The following is a 25,776-nucleotide window of genomic DNA, read 5'->3' on the forward strand; positions in this document are numbered from 1 at the left end:
AGAGAGAGAATGAGTGAGTGAGACTAAAGCTAAAAGAGAGAGAGCCAGACCCACAGAGACCAGAGCTGAAAGAAAGTGATAAACAGAAAGAGAGAGGGACAGAGACCACAACTGAAAGAAAAAGAAGGAGATACAGAGACGCGAAAAAGAAGGAGATACAGAGACGCGAAAAAGAAGGAGATACAGAGACGCGAAAAAGAAGGAGATACAGAGACGCGAAAAAGAAGGAGATACAGAGACGCGAAAAAAAAGGAGATACAGAGACGCGAAAAAAAAGGAGATACAGAGACGCGAAAAAAAAGGAGATACAGAGACGCGAAAAAGAAGGAGATACAGAGACGCGAAAAAAAAGGAGATACAGAGACGCGAAAAAGAAGGAGATACAGAGACGTGAAAAAGAAGGAGATACAGAGACGTGAAAAAGAAGGAGATACAGAGACGCGAAAAAGGAGATACAGAGACGTGAAAAAGAAGGAGATACAGAGACGCGAAAAAGGAGATACAGAGACGTGAAAAAGAAGGAGATACAGAGACGTGAAAAAGGAGATACAGAGACGCGAAAAAGAAGGAGATACAGAGACGCGAAAAAGAAGGAGATACAGAGACGCGAAAAAGAAGGAGATACAGAGACGCGAAAAAGAAGGAGATACAGAGACGCGAAAAAGAAGGGGATACAGACTGAAAAATAAGGGGATAGAGAGACTGAAAACGTAATGAGGTAGAGAGACTGAAGGGGAATGAGGTAGAGACCGAAGGCGAAGGAAATCGAGATTGAAGAGACAAGGGATAGAGACCAAAGAAGGGGGGAGTAGAGGAGGAGGAGGAGGAGGAGGAGGACAGCAAAGAGTGTGAATAAATGAAAATAGTTGTTTGAAGGAAGAGACAATAACTATTCCGGCCACGTTCGGCAAAAGGAAAGATAGAAGCGAATAAAAAGGAAAACGGTGAAGAATAGGCAACGCTTTTACCACCGCCTTAAAGGCAGAAACATTAACCCTAGGAGCTTGAAAACGTAGAAACCCCGCAAGGGAACCATAACACACGTGCATATCAATCTAGAGACGGACGCTGGAAATGGTGTGTATCGGGTCCGAAAGAGAAACCGGTAGCGGAAGAGAGAAGAATAAAGGATGTCATACAAACGAAGAGTCACGTTCAAATCGACCAATGAAGTAGAAGAAGAGCATTTAAAGGTGTGGTTGAGGCAGAACCACCTGGTATGGTTGTTGTGAAACTAACAATCCTCGAGGCCACAGAAATATGGTTAATAATTTATGTGTCGGCGTGTGTTTATCGCTTAAATGTGAATGGGGTATGCGTTTGTTTATAGTTACCTTAAATAAAATACGAAGGCCCCTGGGTATGCACCCGTTTTCAAAGATTAAGATGGTTTAATATCAATAAATGAACGCACGAATTATCAGTCACCAACGATGCTTAAAATTCCACGGTTTGTTTCTACATTAGAATAAATTATTTGGAAACGTCCAAATATTATAAAAGATACGAATTTTAGATATTAGCTTGATTTCATAGTAACGTTATTAGTATAAGGAGAAACCAGAAGGGAGAAAAAGAGAGGAGGAATATTTAAATCTTTATTTCATACAATTAGCACTATGCGATGTTGCCTAGAAGAATGCCTAATATCATAGTTTCTTTAAAAGAATTCCTATTTTTGAACACATCTTTTACTCTGAGTATCACTTCTCTGATGCATTCTCAAACGTTTGACACCTTTTCAATAAATAAAAACGAAATGCCATCAGCAATGGCTGTTTATAAGTAAGCGTATATAAAAAATACTGCCGAAATAGCTTGTTTAATGACGCATCGAAGTCGACTGTATTGACATTACGAATAGTGATGTATAATCATAACTGCAGAGTTTAAATTATAAATATAGTGTATATGAAGTAATGAAAAGGATACGAATAGGGTGCTTAGGTATGGACCTATTTTTGAAGATTATAAAGAATTCAAAATTGCATTTACTGTGTGTTTAGTGCTTCCATATGAAGAATGTACGCATCCAGAAAATGTAAGGCGCGTATCCATATATTAAGGGCTATCTTGGTTTTGGTTTAAGACATCTAGATGGACACTTTATTAATCAACGACACTGTGTACATGTTTCGCCACACGGAAATGAAGAGTGTGACGTACCCGACACCCAAATGTAATATTCTGCTGGGTGACGACTACTAGACAATAGAGTCAGTAGATATTTCCAATGAAGGATTTGCCAAAAACTGAATATTCAGTGTAGCAGAAAATTCTGAGAAAATACAAGAAAACAGTTGGAAATAAATCATTCACCATCCACTATGACTAGGCGATCCCTACAGCTACATACTTAGAAAGCGCAGCTGTTAAACTTATCGTATTAAGCGGATTTTACGACCGGTATATGCCAGGCGTCTTTGCTAGTTTAGATAAATACTTTTGCAAAAAGAATTACAATAATATCAGGGCGTCTCTATTAATGCTGAGCATCCACAGAATGCCGACATCAACATATTTTATATAAAAGAGTCCGTTGTGGAATTTCCACAAGTTCCGCTAGTGCCTCTTATTATGTTTTTTTAATTCCGCCAGAGAAAATTGTAACTTATATTGTTATAATGACTAAACTTCGGATGTGATTGAATTCCTCCAGACTGAAAAAATTGAACCGATCAACATTCACTTACGCCTAATAAAAGTTTACTAAGCAGATGCAGTTGATGTCAGCACAGCCAGGAGATGGGTTCGTAGATTTCAGAGTGGCATCAGAGATAAGGGTGACAAAGCGTGCTCTGGACTATTCCAACCGAGGAATCAAAGGAGATTGGCAAAAGTGCATTAAGAATGGTGGTGAGTATGTAGCAAAAATAAATTCTGTGGCACAAAAATCGCTCGTTTTAATTATACAACTTCCGTCTTCGTAGCTCTTCAACGTTTTAGTTTTCTGAGTTAAAATATATAGGTATTACATTTGTAACGACTACCGTACTAAACATTCAACTAAGATAGGATAATTTTAATTTGTGATGGATATTCAATTTCTTGTCACAAAAACAAAACAAAACAAAACAAAACAAAAAACCAGATTACTTTCAGCTTCGTTTGGCGTCTCCATCTATAATCTTTTTTTTTTTTTTTTTACACAGCGATCACCACTTATCAAGGCCCGGAAGCCACTCAGGGATAAGGGTTATTGCAAGTACATTACGTTAGTGAGGAGATTTTATGAAGTGTTTAATTAGGGGGGCGGTTCATTAGGAATTTGTTAACATTAGATTTGAAGACATCCAAGTTGTAGTCCGGAGGGAAGCAGGCAGACGGAACAGAGTTCCACAGGCGTGCAGTTCTAAGAAAGAAGCTTTGCTCATGAAATCCGCGTTTTGATTTAGGCACAGATATAGAGTGGGGAAAAGTTTTCACAGTGGATTCAGCTAGACGGGTGTTTTTCGTGAAAGATTGGCGAGGGGGGGACCAGGGATTGGAGTTCAGACGAGCACCTGCCATGAAAATAACGATAAAACAAGGATAGGCTCGCAACGTCTCTTCTGTGGGAGAAGTTTGAAATATTTGTTTTGCTTTATGGCATATCAGCCCTGTTCAGGTTATTTCATGCCAAATCCGGTTATTTTAATAGTTTTATGGTTCAACTATTTATATATTCAAATATTTATTTATGATGTTCGGTTTGGTAGTTTTGTTTTACGGCATATCAATCGTTTTTAGGTTATTTAATGTCCAATCCAGTAATTAAAAAAACCAGTTTCAACTTCCTTATATATTCGAATATATAGTCATAGTGTTTGGGTTAGTTGTCGTGCAGAGGAAATTCATTGTTTTTGATTTTGCAGAACATGGAGTTTTGAATAGAAAAAAAGAACATCAATGTTTGGTGTATTTTAGGCCGGGAAGCTATCCTAATCTGTTGGAATGAAGGAAAGGGGGGCAAAATAACTTGAGTAAGCTAACATAATCGAAATATACACATAGTTTAAATGAAATTAATACTTGATATAATGGATTTAAAAATACTGAAAATTCCACTAAAATCAGAAAAATCTGATTTTAGGTGGATATTCATTTTTTGCTAAAAACAGATTACTTCAGTTTCTATCTATAATCCTAAAAGACTGTTTACTAAAATCAAGATAGAGAAGGTCATGGCTGCAAAACATCACACCAAGAATTTGAATTTGTTTATCGTATATTTTGGTTAGAATTAAAGACATGCTGTCTTACGCGGATAAAGAGTAAAGGGGAGGAGAGGGGGCTGATACGCGTGCAATTTGACCTTGGAGTTGTACGACTTCCCCCTAGGGCAGTCCCTTTCAAAATGACACATGGAACGGCGGTAGGTTCGATGACTTGTATTATTCAGTTCCATTTTGTGAAACTGAATTGTTGTCACGACAGAAAAAAACAAGCAAAATAGCGGCATTTGCATAAAATACGTTGCACGACTGAGGAATTGATAATGAATGCAAATGATGATGCATGCTGGGAAATGACTTTAAAAAATTTCACAAGAAAATTGAAAAGAAAAAAAATTCCAGTCTAATTTAACAAAGAAGAAAACAACAAAAAAAAAACACGATTTTTAAATTCACGAAACATGGCAGAGAGAAAAGAAAAACGTTACTATTAAACAATTAAGAAAAATAAATAGAAAAATGTTTATTGGATACGTGAGGTTTGTAGCACGACTTGGGTCTCAGTTTTATTATTGTTAAAGTCTGCATTGTTTACCAAATCGATTGGCGCTGGACTGAGATACACATATTCAAGCATGCACGTCCAGATGTGCATAAGAAAAAGTGGAGTCTTACTGTACATTTCGGAGACTTGCATATAATCGTGCATTAATACACACGACAACAGGGCCAGTGCCTAAGATGTGACAAATCGTAGTTGCGTCGCTTTTACAAAATTGAGAGAGAGAGAGAGAGAGAGAGAGAGAGAGAGAGAGAGAGAGAGATAGAGATAACGATAGGGTGGTATATGAATTCATTGCGTATATCTTTATCATAGCACAGTGAAAGTAGTAATAAAACTAATTCTGTTATCTTGTTACCGTGTACACTTTTAATATTTACATAACTGTTGTAGATTGTGGGAGGAAGAACGCATGATGGAAATAATTAAAAGAAGGAAACGGGCGTGAGGGGAGGGAGAGAGGTGTGCAAAGAGAAAGATGGAGAAAAAAAAACTGAAAAAATAGGGAAAAATTAGTTAGAGAAAAAGAAATAGAAAAATGATAAAAAAGAAAGAGAGCGAGAGAGGGGGGGGGTAAACACGCCAAAGAAAGTAGGAAAGAGAGATCGAGAAGAGAAAGGGAGAGAATAGCGAAGAGACGGGGAGAGAATAGAGAAGAGATGGTAGAAAAAAGGAAATAAGTGTAAAGAGAAAGTTGAGTGAGCGAATGAGTGCAAACTTTTGCTTGATCGCTAATGATGGTTGATGATTAAAGTTACCACAGTGCTCAACCCATTTAAGCGTAATCGATTAAGCGTCTACTTTACTTGTCACCATATATTGGAGGAAATTTCCTATTTTGAATATATATATATATATATATATCTTTATAGTAAATCGAGCAACCCCCATCTTATAAATAACTCGACTAAATATCATCATTACACTTATATATGCACCCTCCTACACACATATATATATATATATATGCATTTTCTTGATTTGAATATCGCTGTTGCCACACGGCCAATCCCCTCTAAACTTTAAAACCATATCCTGTCTACTGTTGGAAGCTGGATCTGAGACCTTTTTAGAAGAAACATTTTTCATCATGACCATCGTTTCTTTTGACCTTTCCGGATGAAAAGAAAAAAATAAAGCTCAAAAGAATACGTAATGAGGTAAGAATTGGTATCATTTCAAACACAGTAAAAGAAAAAAAAAGGCCAACTTTAAAGTAAATAAAAAAGGGGTTAATAACTCTAGTAAACTATCCGTTTCAGTACACTGAAAAAAAAATGAAAAGAATCCTCAATTGATAAATGAGAGCTTAATTTTGGCAGCGTCTCATATCTACTCTATAAAGGCATGAACTCGCTGTTGGGATTTTGTTTGTAAACGAAAATGCATCATACGTTAGGATATATCTACTTGTTTTTCATTTACGTTACGTTTTTGTATAACGAAACATTTATCTTGTAGTGTACCGCCGACGTTTATGAGCTCCCACCCGGAAATTCGTAGTAATTTATAGGATTTTGTAGAGGCATGACGGGGATTGGTTAGTTGTTTTTTTTTCTTTTGTTGTTTTATGGCGTATCAACCCATTTTGGGTCACTTAACGCCGACTTTAATTTTATAAAAGTTGAACAAAACAAAGGACAATTTTAACAAGTTTATATATTTAATAAATCAATACATTTAACAGATTTATATATGTAAAACATTTTAACAAGTTTATATATTTAATAAATCAATACTTTAACAGATTTATATATGTAAAACATTTTAACAAGTTTATATATTTAATAAATCAATACATTTAACAGATTTATATATGTAAAACATTTTAACAAGTTTATATATTTAATAAATCAATACATTTAACAGATTTATATATGTAAAACATTTTAACAAGTTTATATATTTAATAAATCAATACATTTAACAGATTTATATATGTAAAAAATTTTAACAAGTTTATATATTTAATAAATCAATACATTTAACAGATTTATATATGTAAAAAATTTTAACAAGTTTATATATTTAATAAATCAATACATTTAACAGATTTATATATGTAAAACATTTTAACAAGTTTATATATTTAATAAATCAATACATTTAACAGATTTATATATGTAAAAAATTTTAACAAGTTTATATATTTAATAAATCAATACATTTAACAGATTTATATATGTAGAACATTTTAACAAGTTTATATATTTAATAAATCAATACATTTAACAGATTTATATATGTAAAATTTTTTAACAAGTTTATATATTTAATAAATCAATACATTTAACAGATTTATATATGTAAAACATTTTAACAAGTTTATATATTTAATAAATCAATACATTTAACAGATTTATATATGTAAAACATTTTAACAAGTTTATATATTTAATAAATCAATACATTTAACAGATTTATATATGTAAAACATTTTAACAAGTTTATATATTTAATAAATCAATACATTTAACAGATTTATATATGTAAAACATTTTAACAAGTTTATATATTTAATAAATCAATACATTTAACAGATTTATATATGTAAAACATTTTAACAAGTTTATATATTTAATAAATCAATACTTTAACAGATTTATATATGTAAAACATTTTAACAAGTTTATATATTTAATAAATCAATACATTTAACAGATTTATATATGTAAAACATTTTAACAAGTTTATATATTTAATAAATCAATACATTTAACAGATTTATATATGTAAAACATTTTAACAAGTTTATATATTTAATAAATCAATACATTTAACAGATTTATATATGTAAAAAATTTTAACAAGTTTATATATTTAATAAATCAATACATTTAACAGATTTATATATGTAAAATTTTTTAACAAGTTTATATATTTAATAAATCAATACATTTAACAGATTTATATATGTAAAACATTTTAACAAGTTTATATATTTAATAAATCAATACATTTAACAGATTTATATATGTAAAATTTTTTAACAAGTTTATATATTTAATAAATCAATACATTTAACAGATTTATATATGTAAAACATTTTAACAAGTTTATATATTTAATAAATCAATACATTTAACAGATTTATATATGTAAAACATTTTAACAAGTTTATATATTTAATAAATCAATACATTTAACAGATTTATATATGTAAAACATTTTAACAAGTTTATATATTTAATAAATCAATACATTTAACAGATTTATATATGTAAAAAATTTTTAACAAGTTTATATATTTAATAAATCAATACATTTAACAGATTTATATATGTAAAAATTTTTAACAAGTTTATATATTTAATAAATCAATACATTTAACAGATTTATATATGTAAAATTTTTAACAAGTTTATATATTTAATAAATCAATACTTTAACAGATTTATATATGTAAAATTTTTTAACAAGTTTATATATTTAATAAATCAATACTTTAACAGATTTATATATGTAAAAAATTCATATATTTAACAGATTATAAATTTTCAATAGAAACATTTTATAAACAATTTTAATATGACTTTTAGGCTCGTTAGCATATCAATCACTATCGTTGATTTCTAGTCAAATCCCAACTGCACTTATATATATTACGAGCAGGCCACTCGGCATTGCTCATTCGTAAAATATGTATAAATATCCTATTTAAATTAATGCAGATTTCTTATTATAAACGTTACGTTAAATTCCTTAAAAAATGAAATAAAAAATAAAACGGAAAGAAACTAAGACACATACATGCGAGTATTATGTTTTTTTTTTCTAAACCGTTCACTTTTTGGTCAGTAAAACAAAACTAATCGAGCTGAGATCGAAATCAAAACCTAAAAACGGTGAGTCAAGTACAAAAAACATTAGGACAGCTCGATACGATCTTTAAATGCGTTTTAAAACCTACTTATTTTTTACGTAAGGAATATGTCTTGTAATCCATTCACGCATGCGCTTTCGTGAAACAGTTAACAAATGGATCAAAATTTTTCCACATCTCTGAATACCCTATACCAAATTTCAAGTCTGTAGATCAAAAAATCGTTGAGTATATAGGTTAAGAATTGTCCTCACGCACATTCTCACGTTTATAGCTATAATTTATATTATATGAAATAACGGAAAAGAACATCGGTTTCTAAGACATCAGTGGGTTATTTCCCCTTTGGCTGAGCACGCCCGACAGAGAACACGAAAGCACGCTTCTCTTACGGCGGGTCAAATTCCACATGGGTTAATAGAAGACTCTGTTCTATACCCCATACCTAGACCACCACGAGAGTGTGAAAACCCTTACATTGCATGTCATCTCACTTGTCTTTGTTACGTTTGTGAATCTTTACCTCTACTATTAAATAAAAAAAAAGCTTTTTGTGCATGTATCTGTGATTATTGACTCGAACACAGCTGGTTCGATTTTTATGAAATTTCAAACGAAAGTACTTTATATACCTGGTAGTGCTCTTAGATAGGTTTTGTGTTATCGATAAATAATCCGATGAATGAAGGAACAGGGATTGTAACCAAAGTTAACACCTTATACAGCCTAACATCACATGTGCATTTGAGAAGCTTTATCACCACAAAATCAGAGAGACCCAGCAAATGAACTCTACGGTAGATTCTTTGATATGACAGAGGTGCTTTCGAAATGAAGGTTCCTGTTTAAAGCACAATTTCACAATGATATTTGCTTTTTTCATTCTAAATTTAAATTCAATCCATTATCACCGCACAACCTGTAATGCCAGTCATATAAAACCAGCAGTAGGTCCTTTGATATGACAACGGCGCGTTCGAAATGAATGTTTCCGTTTGGACCACACTGGAAGCATGGTACTTGATTTCTGTATTTTCAACTTTAATGCAAATCATTACATATAAAAATAATTTTATAAAATAAACAGTAGGTTCTCTACAGTGCAATGTTGACTACGATATATTGTAAACTTAGTCACCGTGAAAGATATGTGACACCTCCTACATGTTCCTCGCAATGAATCCCAAGTTAGAGTAGGCAATCGATCGATTTGATTGAAAAATTGGTCATTACATCGATTTCGATGACATTAAAATTATGGGAATGTGAAGTATTTGTTGTTAATCAGTCAATACCGGGCAACGTCGGATCACCTTGCTAGTGTGTGAAGAAAACGTATGGATAGTATTTGAGCGTATTTTGTTCTTATTCAATGTCCTGGCATCGAGTTCTCATATATGTCTATCCTTTGCAGCGATATATATAATTTATAAAAACAAATACAAAAATTCATAACATTTTATAACATTTATTAAAAAAAAAAAAAAAAAGCAAAAAAAACAACGTGTTTTCACGTACGCATCGCAAGTCATATTTCTTCCCTACCACAACTGGATGATGCGGCACAAATGTTGGAAAGTGCCATTTAAATAGCCAGCGCACTAGAAGAACAACGTACCGGCCTGCATAAAAATAATGTCTCGCTAGCCTCGTCGGCGTTCCTCGGTAAGGGGCGCCAGGCGATTAGCAATAGACTAACTATTATTCAAACATTGTTGACTTTGGTGACGAGGAAAACAATGAATGCCATATTACAGGATTCGAGGATTTTATACACGTTTACACCAGAAAATGCGAACTTGAAAAGGTACGGTGCACCTGTAAAGTTTTATTATATCATGGCAAACAGACGTTCACGACCCCCCCCCATTTAGTATAATAACAGAAACACTGTTTATGTATACTTGTGGGCTAAAGAGTTATCTAAGGGACTTAACTCAGGACCACCTAATCTGTAGGTATCTCTAAAAATACCAAAGGTTACGATAGTCTGAAACATTCATTGAATATTAACAGCCACTAATCTCCAAGTCTAGGGTAAAACTAATCAGAAGCTTTGAAGATTTTCAAAAGGATAGATTGAATATTAAATGCAAATTATCTGAAAGTTTCCAGCATTAATCTATAATTTAGCATTTCACGTCTGTCTATACTAGTCACTTATAAGCTACAGAATCTATATATGTAAAAGTGAACGTGTCTGTGTGTGTACATTCTCCTACGCAATAACTCTGTCAATTTTAAGTCTACAGACTCTAAATTTGATATACAGGTTACTGAGATTTGGAAAAATCTTTGTGATTGGTTTTCAGCAAGAAATTTGGCTGTTAAAAGGGTCAAATTTCAACGATTTAACCTTTGAGAACTCTACCAAACTTATCCACCAATTTTGGGTCTAGACACTTGAAATTTCAGATATAGATTCATTGGGCATGGATGTAACTTAATAACTTGATTTAAGCCCCAAACAATAAATTTTAAACGGTTATAATAGTGGTCAAAGTTTAAAAAATTGACAGCTTTTTTTTTTGTTGCTCAATGTACACCTCCAAACACCCGGGCAAGGCCGGGCTGAAATGTTAGTTACTCTATAAAATTCAAACATTCGCACGAGAGAAAACGCTCGGATATAATACTTATACTCTATGCTACTAATACATATAATACAGTTGTAGGATAAAGCTACTGGGCAGAATCGCAGCTTATCTTTAATAAAGATATTTTGTCATAAGGCGTGAAAATTATATTACTTCTAATACAACAACTGCCCAATTTGAATAGGCGCCATACCTATTGCTAACTATTACATTTGGACAAAAATTCTGAAGCTACCTGATATGTAATAAGGCAATATACTACTACTACTACTACTACTACTACTAAAACCAGTTAGCCCCAAACTATTCATATTACGAATGTTTCTTTAGCTCTACTCACCCTTATCCTTGAGTGTCTTTTAGCCTTCGTAAATGGTAAATAATTACAATAAAAAAAAGGATATCGTCACTAAATCTAAATGAATAAATGCTAGGGTTGGGCAAATTTTTCGCATTAACGATAAAGTCAAAACACTCTACCTAAATGTAATTCAACTTCGCACAATAAACGTATCCTTTCCATATAGTTCTCATGTATATACGATATCAATTGTAAGGTTAACCGATTCGTTTTAACTCGGTGGGGTCACCGCTTGTCAAGGCCGGAGGCAACTGTATAATAAGGTATAAGGAGTGTTAGATAGACGGTAAAGCAAGACCGTGAGGATAAGTGACGGTAGAACTTGGATAAGGCTTAATTATATAAGAGGATGGCTCAAAAATAATTTGTTTACATTAGACCCGGAAACAACCATTTAATAGCCAGTTGGGAAGCAGTTACACGTTCTTTTTTGTTCCACAGACATACAATTCCAGGAAAGAAACTCTGCTCATGGAATCTTCTTTTAGTTTTAAGCACAGTGTTGCTGTAGTTAGACGAGTATTTGTGGCGAATGTTTTGCAAGGAGCAAACAGAAATTAAAGCTCAGTCGAGCACTTATTATATAAGTAAAGATAAAGCAGAGATACTTCGCAATATTTTTTCTGTGAGAAAGCGATAGCTGTGAGGCGAAAAGGGTCCTCGTCCACTAGATTTCGAAGACGGTTTTGTACCCTGCCATAGCAGGAAAATGTACTCTTAGAAGTTCCTCTCCAGATGTGGCAACAATAATTCATCTTAAGACATATTTGGCGCTTGTATAGGTAGCGGATTGTATCGGTAGCAAGATACTTTCGGGAGCGGAAAATAATCTATTTTTCTAGTAATTTTAACAGCAGAACCAGCTTGCATCTCAGTATTGTAAAAAGACATTTTATTAATTAACTAAAAATTTATATTGCGTTTTTACTCCAAAAATCGTCTTGATTTTAATATAACGAATAGTTCCGTTTCGTACTATTGTTTTATTTTTTTAGTCAAACGTTTAGCATTTGTTTTTCAAATGTTTCTTTCTGTCAGTGTGTTGGGAATGTATCTGCTAATTAGTAATTGTGTCGAAATCAGGGAAAATATTAGAATCATCCCATCGCTCACACATACACGAACACACACACACACACATATAGAAATAATATATATATATTGAAAACAGCTGTCCTGTTTTTAAATCTCCGAAACAGCTACATGGTAAGCAGCTGATGATCCCTGTTTTCTAACAAAATTATAGTTAAGCTTTTCTCTTTTCATCCTTATGTAGTTAAATTCTGATTAAGATTGAAGACTTTTGCGAAATCGGCTTATGCAAATGCTAAGTCTATTTCTATTTAACAATTTTAGTTAAGGTCTTTTTTTCATCCTTATATAAATGAATTCTCTTTTGTCATTATAAACTTTTTAGAAGTCGAATTATGTAGGTGCTTAGTCTGCGATAGGTTAAAATTAATATTTTTTTTTCTTCCAGGAATTTAACCTGCATTCTTTTTTTTTTATTTTTGCATTTTTTTTAATTCAAAGCTTCTTTAGACTATATATAAGTGACCTTGTCAGTGTGTGTGTGTGTGTGTGTGTGAAAAGACTTTACCAAACCACTCTCTGAATATTTGGTCTACAGACTTGAAATTAAATATATAGTGTTGGATCTGTAGCACATTTTCGATTGGGTATTTAACCGGCAAAAATTCCTTCTAAGGTGTCCAAAATTGAAAACAAAACTGTTGACGTTAGCAAGTTAAGTCAAATAAAACATTGCCCCTGCTGTTACTTTTGCGCATGCTCAACATTAAACATGCATAGTTCCATGCAGTTTAATTTTTTTTGCGGTTCGTATCTATCTGATGGTAGCCCAAATAGTAACGACGTTGGAAAGATAAATTGCGAATAAAGCTGGAGTGTTAAACGTTCTGGTTTTGATTCTAACGGAGGGTACCCAAAGCACATTTTTTTAATAACTTTTGAAATCATTAGTATATATAGGTCAATAAATATTTAGAGAATTGACTCTATAATGATAAAAAAGAAATCCGCACAAATTAAAATGTAATATTTATACGTATTTTACGACCAATTTAAACACATTTGAATGAAAATTATAAAAATGTCATGTTTGTGTATCTATATGAATAAATGAGAACGATTTATCGTATTAACCCTTTAGGGCTTGGTTGAACTAATTCTTTCAGTCGTAAATGGATGAGTAATGGCATAAATAAAATGGGAATAGATTCAAACACGCCTTGTACGTATTAGTTCAGTATTTGGCTAGATGCCAGATATCTCCAGATTGCAACTGTCCATTGCTTACATTCAGTATGCCGCCATCTGTTTCAGAGAGTGGAGGATTTTGTTTTGCTGGCTTTAACACACCTTTTTCAATCACTTTGGATAATAATCAAGTTTAGTTTATGAAATACAAACATCCAGTCAGAGTTTAACTATTGAACTTTATAGTGAACTAATCTGGGTGCTCGGCGTTGCCCGGGTGTTTGTAGATGTGTGTTGGGCAAATAAATAAAAGTTGTAGTAGGCAGGCAGGCTCGAACCCGTGATGCGAAGGCGGAAAGAAAGTGGATGTGTGTAAAGGTGTTACTTGAGCAAAAAAAAAAAAAATAATAAAAATAAAATGAATAAAATAGAATAAAAATAAAAATGGTCGTAGGCAGGCAGGCTCGAACGCGTACCGCGAAGGAGGAAAAGAAAGTGAAAACAAAAAATAAAAAAATAAACGTAATGTGTTAGCCGTTGCGCCAATCGCCAAACCGGGAGTGACGTTGAAAAGTTGTTAAACTCCTATTATCCTTATCCTTTATACTAAGTTAAATGGATAATGCCTATTTTGAATCATCTACATTAAAATTCAAGTGAAAAGGTTAATTAAATAACTATTTGAACTTTCTTCAAGTACTTCCAGCAGCGAACGTTTCAAAGCGACAGAAAACAGGCAAATCCTGCCAGGAATAGAAAGAAACTATCCTTTAAACATTGAAGAGTTGATCAGCTGAAATTGGACAGGTATTTTCTAAGTTGCGTTTATTCAACCTGTTTTATTTGCCCACCCCCACCGGCAAAAGTAGGATGGACCTGTAAATTCAACCTTGCCCGTTCGTCTGTCCGCACTTTTCTCAATAACTACGTCTTGGGATTTTTGGAAATTTAACAGAACGGATTTTTAGGGACCGCCCCCCCCACAAGACTGACTTTCGGGTTAAAATGGCTAAAATTGACACTTTTGTGCTTATTAAAAAAAAAAAAAGTTGTAACTGATTTCTATATAATTTAGTTTGTCTATACTTCGCGAAAAATCATGGGTGTGCCCCACGGGCTCTTTTGGGGCTAAAATAAACACTCCGTTTTTGGGACTATTTTACCATGTTTGTCCAAAATTTTCTGTGTATCTCTATTTAGCAGTTTTGCATGGTGCTGAACTCTAATTTAAATATGTTAAGGCCTTGGGGTCTTTGGGGCTAAATGGGAGGGAGGCAAATGATGGACTTAGTTATTACTTTTTCGCATGGTGTAGAACTCAAATTTACTTATGTTAAAGCCTAAAACTGCACTGTTTGTTCATTTTCACCAAGATTGGACGTCCTCTGGGGACTTTTGGTGCTAAATGGGGGGGGATGCTGAACTTAGTCATTTTTTATGCCTCGTTCACTGTGGGAACCATGCATGCTTCATATGTTTTACTTCAGTTCATGCTACCAGAAATTAAGGATTTCCCTATTCCTGAGATACATAGATATTCAATTATCCTATTAAATTTGGCCTTTGTCTCCTAAACATAGAATTAGTAAAGAAGTTAACATTAATATTCATATTATTTGGATTCATCGGACTACTGTTCCCATCTTGAGTGTCATTTTCACAACATTTTCGTCGATGTAACCGACCTTCTTCAGGTGTATTTTATCGAACTCTGGAATGTTTCTGTCGAACTCGGGAATTTAGATGGAATTTCGAACTGAACCATTTATTTACTTCACGGAGGTAGTGTGCTATCGTCCCGTCAGCTGTGACCGGATAAAGGCACTAAACAATTCGCAATTGTATTTTTCGGTCGTCCACACTAAGAATTGAACTTTCAACTTTCAGGAGAAGGTCACTTTTACAATTGAGTTTTCTAAGTAATCTAACTACTGTGCGACGGGTTCGTTCAAAAATCCGCCCAAATTCCCGAGTTAGACAAGATACATGTGAAGAAGGTCTGAGTTTAAATCGACCGAGACGTTGTGAAAATGACATGTAGGCGAGACCGGTAGTTCGATGGATCCAAATAATATGAATAACCAATCCTCATCTTGATGGAAATGCTATTTTAAAATGGAAGCGCGACAGACATCTGGCGGGCAGACAGACAAACCTTTTTAAAGAAAGATGTGGATGCACCTCCAAGAAAGGCTTGTCTACTACGTCTGTTCTTCATTTCTATTCCATTCTTTTCCTTTTTATCTCCTTTTCTTTTCCTATCTATACTCTTCCCTTCTTGTTCTAAGATACTCCAGCCGAGAGATGTTTTAAAGATTCTATCCCTTTAAAGGGCAAGTGCAGGTTTACCGATGGAAATGCTATTTTAAACTGAAAACGCGACAGACAGCCGGCGGACAGGCAAACGAAACGTTTCATAGAAAGGTGTGGACGCATCTCCAAGAAGGCTTGTCTACTGTGCCTGTTCTTCATTGAAGAGTTGATCAGATACAATATAATCAACTGGCACTAATTTCAAGAGTTCTTTCAGATGCGGGCAATATTGGGGGGGGGGAGCCAGGCAGCCAAAGAAATAAAGTAGCTGAATGTTTTTTATTTTGCGTTCGCATTGTCTTTCAATAAAATCGGTTGATCACGATTCCCTATTGACAAAACATTGACCATTTAGCGATGGAAATCTTGATGAAGGACAAACTTGTTCCGAAATCGCCTCAAGACATAGAGTTCCTGGTTCCAAAAGTTTTCTTTTTTATTATTATTATTATTATTATTATTATTATTATTATTATTATTATTATTATTATCATTATTATTATTATTATTAGTAGTATAATTTTCTTTGATTTTTCTTTCTATTTGTTTCAGTTCGAATTGTTTTAATTTTTTCTTATCTATTTCCGTCCCGTTTAATAACTTCCGTTTTTCTTACTTTTCATTTCTTTTACTTACTTTGCTCAAAACTTTCACTCTTTCAAATTTTCTTTCATTCATTTGTTTTGCATTTTTCCCCAAAATTTCCTTGAAATTTAGCTTTACAATTTCTTTCTTTCATAAACTTGGACTTATTCAAATTCGTTTTCACTAGTTTATTTAATTTCTTTTTTTTTCTTTTAACTTATTTCCCTATATTTGTCCTTTACTTAATAAGTTGTTTTCCTTTTTTTATTATTCAACATTTGATCGCATTAAATCTTTTTTCTTTCATTCAAATTTCTCCATCTTTTATCCATGCTTTATTCAATCAATTTTTTTTCTATTCCCGCTTCCTTCTCCTTTTCATTTTTGCGTCTTATTGTTGCTTCATTCTCTTTGTTACCGTCTTGTTTTTTTCATTCTTATTCGTTCCCTTCCAACTCCCATTCCACTTCCTTCCTTTCTTATCATTCTCCTTCATATTCCCTCCTCTTTCTTCCCTCCTCTTTCTTCCCTCCTTTTTCTACCCACTCTCACTCCTTTTCCTTTCTACTCCCTTCCATTTTTCCTTTCCTACTTCCTTTCCTTTCATTCTTGCGTCCTTTCCTTTCCTTCCTATATCTTTCCCCCTTTTATTCCTTCTTATTTCCCTGTCTACTTTCCCTCGTTTCAGTGCCTCTTCCTTCCTTGCTTATCCTTCATTTCTTTCTACCCCCTTTCTCCCCTTCTTTTCCTTCCTACTTATTTCCCCGTTTTTATTCCTACTTCTTTCCCTTTCTACTTTTCCTCTTGATTCAGTTCCTTCATCTCTTTATTTCTCTTTTGTTTACATCCTCATTCTCTCTTCATTCTTTTCCTTTCTACCTTTCTTCCTTTCTTTTCCATTCCACTTTATTCCCTTTTTTCCTTTCTTCTTTTATTTTCTGCTATCTTCTCTTCATTCAACTCTTTCTTTTTTTCATCTTCATCTCCATTCCTTCTTTTCTCCAGCTTTATTGTATTTTACCTTTTTTATCTCCCTTTTTCAGCAAACATTCTTTTTTTTTTTACATAAATATTTTATTTTCTTCACCCAAAAGTATAGGTTATCTTTTATATCTACGATGGTTTCTCTGAGGGTTTCGTTTGAACGACACATTACACAAAATCCACTAAACCTTTCTACAAAATATGGTGGAAAGATAAATCTTGGTTCAGAAACGATTTCAATAAATTCTGGTGTAAATTCAATGATTCAAATGTAGGAATATTTATGTTTTTTTTTCCATTTTTTCCTTTTTATTCTTACAATTTATCTTCGTTTTTATTTAATCGGCCAAAAATCTATTTTAGAAACGGAGTCGTTTATCCAATTGCGTTAGTGTAATTATGTAAGGAAGCCACCGACACGTATGCAAGTGACCAAGCAGTTGCGCGAACGTGACGTCACAGCAGTATCGGAGGAAGAGAAATGAGAAAAAAAAAGAATGCATACGAAAAAAAAACTTGTGCCGACATGTGCTCAAACGTCTCTCTCTCTTCGCTAGTGCTTTCTTTTCCTTTTCTCATATCCCGCAGTGACGTCACGCTTATGCCAAGGTTTGCTTATTTGCATACGCGTCAGTTACTTCATTACGGCTAAAAATAAAATGCGTTTCATGTTGAGAATGATACTTATAGCTTAAACACTGCAGATACACGATTATAGATGTACACGTGAAATTTACGAGGTACCTTAAATAAATTTCCAGACTTTTATTTTGTATGACTGCGAACGATTTGCGCAAAGTTTATCCCAAGTGTGCTCAGAGTAGATCAGAAAGATGTTTTCATGAAAGCTGGAAGATTTTCGAGCTGATCCATTCAGATTCTGCAGTTCTTGATGCTCTGTTGATTTGAGATGAAAGCTGGAACTACTGTTATGACCCAGAAACCAAGAGACAGTCCCCAGTTGAAGCATGCTGACTCTCTCAGAGACAAGAAGGCACGACTGAGCAAATCCACCCAGAAACTTATGATGATCCCTTTTTTTCATAGCACTGGCATGATCTACATGCACTAAGTTCCCACTAGACAGACAGTCAATGAGGAATGTTGAAGTTTTAAGGAAGTTCAAGAAGAGATGCCGTCAGAAGAGGCCAGCATTCTTCAAATCGGGTAAGTGGCATTTCCACCAGGACAATACACCAGGCCACAACTCCATCCTTGTCACAGACTATTTGACCAAGCTGGGCATAAAGACAGTTTCCCCACCCTCCCTATAGTTTAGACCTTGCTCCTCGTGACTTTCTTCTAAGCTCAAGGAAAACCTTAGAGACTGTCATTATGAGAGAATTTTTAAGTATACTTTTCCGCTAGCATCGAATGTTAGCAAAAAGGGTAGACAATTTCCATTCAAATCAAGTCGGAAATTTAGCCTAGTTGCTCGAGAATTACACACATTAAATTAGCCAACCGAATTTCTTTATTTTTCAGTTAGTGAGAGGGGAACCTATCGCCATACCTACCCCTAAACATGTCAATTGAACTTTTACTAAGTAGAATACTTAACATTATCATGTTTTTAATAGAGACTAGACAATGCATTGTGGATGCATTGTCGGCCGCTCCTGTAACTCTCGCTATTAATTTGTCTCTCAGTCCTCGTTTAGAACGAGATATTTTTCTGACAAAGGGAGAACAAAAGCTGTATTCTAGGTCGGCAGTATTTTTGTGTCAGCAGTCGCCTGAGATGACGGAAAATTTTCTGTTTCTATTTCTATCTTTGTTACCATTTCATAGATAAGGGTGCTGGAGATAAAGGTTTTTCTGGACTGGCATTATCTGCCTGATAGTCAGGGACCCGAACCGTGGACTAACCACTAAGGAGGCCATCCTATCAGCAGGTGCAAAGTACTAAGGCTGCTATATTGCCATTTGGTAAATGGATTTTGGACCATGCTGTAGATTCTGGTGAAACCTCTCGATGCCATATTAGTGGGTAATTATTACGGCTTTGCCTTATCATAGTCTACAAAAATATTTGTTCACTTCTTTTTCTATCTTACTTCCCCCCTCTGCCCTGCTTTAAACAACTCTGTCGACCTATTCCCCAAATCCTAAAACTCCATGAAAAGTCTCCAGAAATAACACACGATTAAACCTAAAACTCCAACCTCTAACGTAGACCCGCACTACTACGTCTACTCTTCCAACATCAGGGGTCTGCCGAAACAGTGCGTTGACTATACGACATTAACGTCAGAGTGTGAGTTCCGTTATAGAAGCGTTGATTTAATTTGAATAAAGTAAAATACGCATCGAGTGCTCTTGAAAGTCAAATTACAACGCAATATTACGAAAATAAACAAATATTTTACTTGTTTAGTATTTTTAATTTAAATTTATTTCGGAGTATGAGTCCATCTTCATCCCATACACAGGAGGTGCGTTTGAACGTATTTATTTATTCAAATTAAATGAACGCTTCTATAACGGAGCTCAAATCACCAATTATATATATATATATATATATATATATATATATATATTCAATATAGAATAGGCTTCATTATAAATAAGAACATCTGCATGAATTAAAATATATTTAAGCGTATTTTACGACCCGGCAAGCTCTCCCATCCCGCTAGTCATTAACATGGATAACATTCATCGTGATATTGTCTAATCATCTATGTGGCATAATTTAATTCTTATCCTCGAGTGACACTTAGACCTTGATACGTGGTAACTCCTTACAATAAAAAAGAATTCTAAAATACGATAACTTATGACATTACTTATTGCAAGAACGTTGCCTAGCAAATGAGTTGAAACAACGTAAAAAAAAAAACAATTTTGCAACATTTTTCATGAATTTATTAGTTTCTGAAGTGTTTTAGAACATGTACTCAGATAGAAATAAAAGCTTGAATACTTGAATCCATTACTTCACTCCTGAAATGCAGAGTGGCCGCTAGAAAAACAGGAAATTTTTCAGACGCTATTTTGTTTTTAAAAAACAGACGAAATTATTTTTTAAAGATCTATTGCTTTTTGACGAGTAGACACTGCTTCATGACCTTCTCGTTTCAAAGTTATAAGAACATTATACAATTGATGCTTTGTAATCATTGAAAAAATCGGAAACACGGCTATTATTTATTTCATTCCAACCGCAATAAGATGCGACACAAGGTTGATAGATGGAGAGAGTCAAGCCAGCGTGCCTAAAGGAGAATTACTCTAACCTTTTAAAACTGGTTGGACAGCTCCATCGGGTTTTCCCGGCCGAGGCGTCTCAGGTAGTAGGCAATAAACACCGCCTGAAAGACGGGATGTAAGGCCTCCGAGGTTCGACCTCCTAGGACGCCCCTAAACGAATGCCTGATAATCATAAAAAAAGCTGGTGAAATACTCCAGTTTCTGCCGGATAAATTCTTGAGATCGAAATCTTGGCTTGCATACATTAGTGATCAGAGCTAATGGCTAAAGGGATGGAGTGAATCGATAACACAGCTAGAAATTGTCAGTTCCAAAGTTGAATTTTTTAGTTTTTACAAGAATAATCATTTGCCTTTGAAAGTTCGAAAGTTGTTTTCTGCCTCCCTTGTTCACAAAGTGCGTATCAAATTTCTGTAGAGGCGAATAAGCGTGACGCAATAAAATTTTAAACAAAATAAAATTTATGCAACACAATTTACAACCGCAAATTTCCCGCTTTTCTGTCTTTGTTTTTACTCGTTTTTTATCACTAACAATGTATATTGGCACTTGGAACACGTAAGCGGGTACTATTTCAGATCACCTTTAACAGTGGACTGTGGGGAGTCCAGCACCGAGATGTCGGTTTACATTAAATTTACATTTCTGCATGTTACTACAGTAAGAAAAGCAGGAATCAGGTGGAGAAGCACTAAAGCTAGAAATTCGAGGAAAGAAAGTGTCAGAATAGAAGTCTTCTCTGCATCTCGAGATCTCAACAGTGATAGGGTGGGTTTTTGCTGCTTGTTGGGTTAGGCGAAAGTATTACATCGAGGGAGGCACTAATGCTAGGAGTTCATCAGAGCACATTTCATTAAAGTGCTTGTAAAACAGATAGAGGAATGCAGCATTGCGGCGATGAAACAGAGGTTGGAGCTTGGTCGATAGTGAACTTGGCGACCACTCTGTATAACCTGGCTGGATATATTTATTCTTTCACCCATCTTTTCTTTACTTTTTATTAGTTGTTCCGTGCTTGCTGTGTCGGCCATCTTTCCCTGAGAAACGTGAGCGAATGGTAAATATCAAAGATGACTTATTAAAGGGGGGATTTATTCAGGAAGTTCCTGCAAGCCATATTTGCAGAGTTAACCAAATCGGAGCCAGTCATCCAAAAAGCACAGATCAAATTTCCTTTGTTTGTCTTTAATCCATTATACATATGCTTGCTGTTTCCTTTTCTTTTAAGGGAGACAGAATTGGCAGATTGGACATTCGTTCTTATGCTCCAACATTTATTTCCCCTCCAAGACATTCGTCAACAAAAATATTATCTTGTCTTCTTGTAAAGAAGAGCGTCCGCAACGTTTCCGTTCATTTTTCTTTCATTAATATTTTTATTTTCTCTGATTGTTGTCGTGGTTCTCGTTGCTATTTTATCGTCCTACTTGTCTTCACTAACCTTTCATTCAAACTACTATTTGCTGTTTCTATCATATCTTTTGACAAAGGACGTTTTTTTAACCATTATTTTGACTTATTATTTATTTTCTTCATTTTTATTTTATATTTTTCAATCTTCATTCTGTTTAAATGTCTTTCCTTTTTCGTGTTCATTCTTTCCCATTAATTTTATTCAAGTCCTTCTTTCATTCAACACTTCGTCCATTAATCTTTATTCAACACTTCGCCCATTAATCTTTATTCAACACTTCGCCCATTAATCTTTATTCAACACTTCGCCCATTAATCTTTATTCAACACTTCGCCCATTAATCTTTATTCAACACTTCGCCCATTAATCTTTATTCAACACTTCGCCCATTAATCTTTATTCAACACTTCGCCCATTAATCTTTATCCAACTTTTGGTTCTTTAATTTTTTTTATTCCAGTCTTCTTTCATTTAATTGTTATCCATTAATTTTTATTAAACTCTTAATTTCGTTCCAATTATTCATTTATTTAACTTCTTTTTCTTTAAAATTTATTCATTTCACTTTTATTTAATTTCCGTTTCTTTTCTTACAATTTTGTGTATTTTCATTAAATTTACCCCCTTTAATTTTATTCCTTTTGTCATTCATTCTTCCATTTTTCTCATTTTCATTTTGTAACTTCTGTTTCCTTCAATGCTTTTTTCATTCTGCTTTCTTTTCAAATATTTTTATTAACTCTTTCTTTCTTTCATTTCAATTATTTTTACTTAAATTAAAATTCTCCTTTTACTTTATTTTCATTTTAACGTTTACGTTAATTTTTAATAAGTTTATTTTTCATTTTAAAAAATTCATTAAATTCTTTATCAACGTTTTCACATTGTAGATTTGAAACTAACGTGCGACATCTTTTCATTCTTTATACTTCCCAGTCGTCTATCTTCTGTTTCCCCTTTGAATTTATCGCTCATGCCTGTCATTTTCATTTGTAAAAGAACGAACAACATCTTCATACATTTCTGAAAAAAAAAACCCTTAATAATAATGACGAAATACTGAAATATCGCACCATTTGTTAATTTGATAAAGCTATTTTGGCTTAACCGTTCGGTTTATTCTTCCCTGCATTTTATTGATTTTTATCGAATTAAGATAATCATTTTTCGAATTTCAGTCCGTTTACTTATGTTTGTAAAATAGTTTTGAAAATTTTAGTACCTGAAAGCATTGCGTACACAAAAATGAAGTTGCATTACAAGTGTTACGTTGTGTGTGGGGGTTTTATATTTTATCTGTACATTCATGTACGTGTAAATGCGTGTATGTATATATACGTCGTATCATTTAGTTGATCGTCTAGTGTGTATATTTGAACATTTATGCAACAGTTCTAACAGGAAACATAGACGTATCGAAACAGTTGTAGACAAACTGTTCTTTTTAACAGGTGTAAAAAACACAACACATACCTGAATAATTTACGAACATTTATTTTCCTGATTTCAGCTGACATCTTCAAAGATTACAATGTTTTTATATCTTGAAGCTTTCCAGGCAATTAAGAACAATGAAGCTGCATATCACCAAGTTCTACATCCCCATAACGCATCCCCTCCCATTTCTTCATCACCGCCCTCCCCTATAAAAAGTGGGAAAGCATAGGGCCGAGAAGTGTAAAGGAGGAAGAAAAGACCGAGGAGACAGCGCTGATCAGACCTCCGCTGGACAAGCGCGAAGAGAACTGGGATCTTAGGAAAGCTTAGTGCCACTAAAATTCCAATACAGACCAATGGCAGCTGCCAGCGAGAAATCAATGGTGACAGGCTGTTGCGATAGCGCAAATTTATTTGCAAATGCTATCGAAGGAGGTGGAGAGTGCTGGACGTCTAGGGAAACTTGTCACTCAGCTTCCAGGAAACGCCACAGGTTTTCAATCAGACCTATGATGACCTATGTGAAAGCTCTGTGTGAGCCAATAATAATGTTTTAGCCCTTGGCCCTGCCTGCCACAGTTAACCGATACTACGCTATGATCACAGCCAAAAGGTCGCAACATTAGACAAGTAAGCTGAGAGAGGATAAACAATGTGTGTGCACAAGTATAAGACAACATGGATGAACACTCAGATGTGGAAGAAATATATTTGGATAGTGAAGCTATTAAGGTTATCGAGAATGTTTGTTACCTTGGTTATATAGCGTATCCAAATAGTCATTGAAGAGTTTTGAACTGAAATAAATTCTTAATTTTTTATGGTATCTTTCTGTAATTTTTTTCTTAATTTACTTCTCTTAGATTATTAAGGTGACATGCATGTTATTCTGCAATAATATATATATCCTTACTGTTATGAATAAAGATGTTAAAAACAGCTTTTCATTTTCAAGATGAAATTTGAATCATCGAAAAACTTTTGTATTGTCTTCATAAAACATGAAGATAACTTTTTAAGTTTAATTTATTGAAACAACGATTCATTTTTTTATTTATTTTCTATTTTTATTTACTCGTCAAACATTGCACCGTAATTTTATTTTTACTTCTCATTTTCTGAAAATTATGATTAGTTTGTTTTTAAGAAATGCCGCATTTTTGTCTGTGCAGAATTTTAAAAGAATCTGTTTGGACGTTTTGCAGAGTTTTCAAGATTCCACATGTTCAGAAATAGGAAAATAAGCTTATTGGTTTTCTCCGTCTCTTCTCCAACCGACAACCAATTTCCAACCCTGATATTCACCACTGAGCCTTTTCTGCTCAAGAACGACTTGAAAATGTTCTTTCTTCGGAGAAAGGCGCGAACCCATCAACATTCCGCCAAAACATCTGTCTATGCGTTTTCTGTATTATAAGTAGCCAGACACAAAGTAACACCAAAAAGATGGAAGGAATAAATGAAAAAAATAACATTGAAAAAAAAAGAAGGAAAATAAGATGTAAAGTTGACAGAAAAATAAAATACAAAAAAAACAAAAAACAAAGCAAACTAAATCAATAATGCATATTAAGATGGGATCATTAAATCTACGCTTTTAATAAAGAATTGATTGAAACATGACAGACCGACGGACGGATAGAGCGTCTGATAGAAACATATGAATGCATAGAAAAGTATTATATGAAATTTAAAACTTACAGACAAAACCTTTTATAATAATACATGGACACATTCTAATAATGTTCATTAGAAAGGAAAACGTGACAAACTGCCAAAAATCTTACTTCACACTGAAGCGTAATGGACAGGGAGTCAAAGCGTTTTACAGAGATAAAGGGACGCAGTAAAAATGTCATTAAGAAAATTAAACCTGATAAACCAACAGATGTTATTTCGAACTGTGCCAGAAAAACGAGAATGCTATTACAAACTGTGCCAGACAAACGAGAATGCTATTACAAACTGTACCAGACAAACGAGAATGCTATTACAAACTGTACCAGACAAACGAGAATGCTATTACAAACTGTGTCAGACAAACAAGAATGTTATTACAAACTGTACCAGACAAACGAGAATGCTATTGCAAACTGTACCAGACAAATACGAA

At 33.8% G+C, this 25,776-nt stretch overlaps 1 protein-coding gene across 3 annotated transcripts in view; it reads right to left on the minus strand.

Annotated features, from left to right (window-relative positions):
* Positions 1–25,776, minus strand: part of LOC145293293 (neuroglian-like) — a 1,600,306-nt gene that overhangs the window by 1,094,142 nt on the left and 480,388 nt on the right. The gene's annotated exons all lie outside the window — the stretch shown is intronic.

This window comes from Euprymna scolopes, chromosome 2 (genome assembly GCF_053919585.1).
Source record: "Euprymna scolopes isolate OS-2025 chromosome 2, ASM5391958v1, whole genome shotgun sequence".
In the NCBI taxonomy this organism is placed as follows: Eukaryota; Metazoa; Mollusca; class Cephalopoda; order Sepiida; family Sepiolidae; genus Euprymna; species Euprymna scolopes.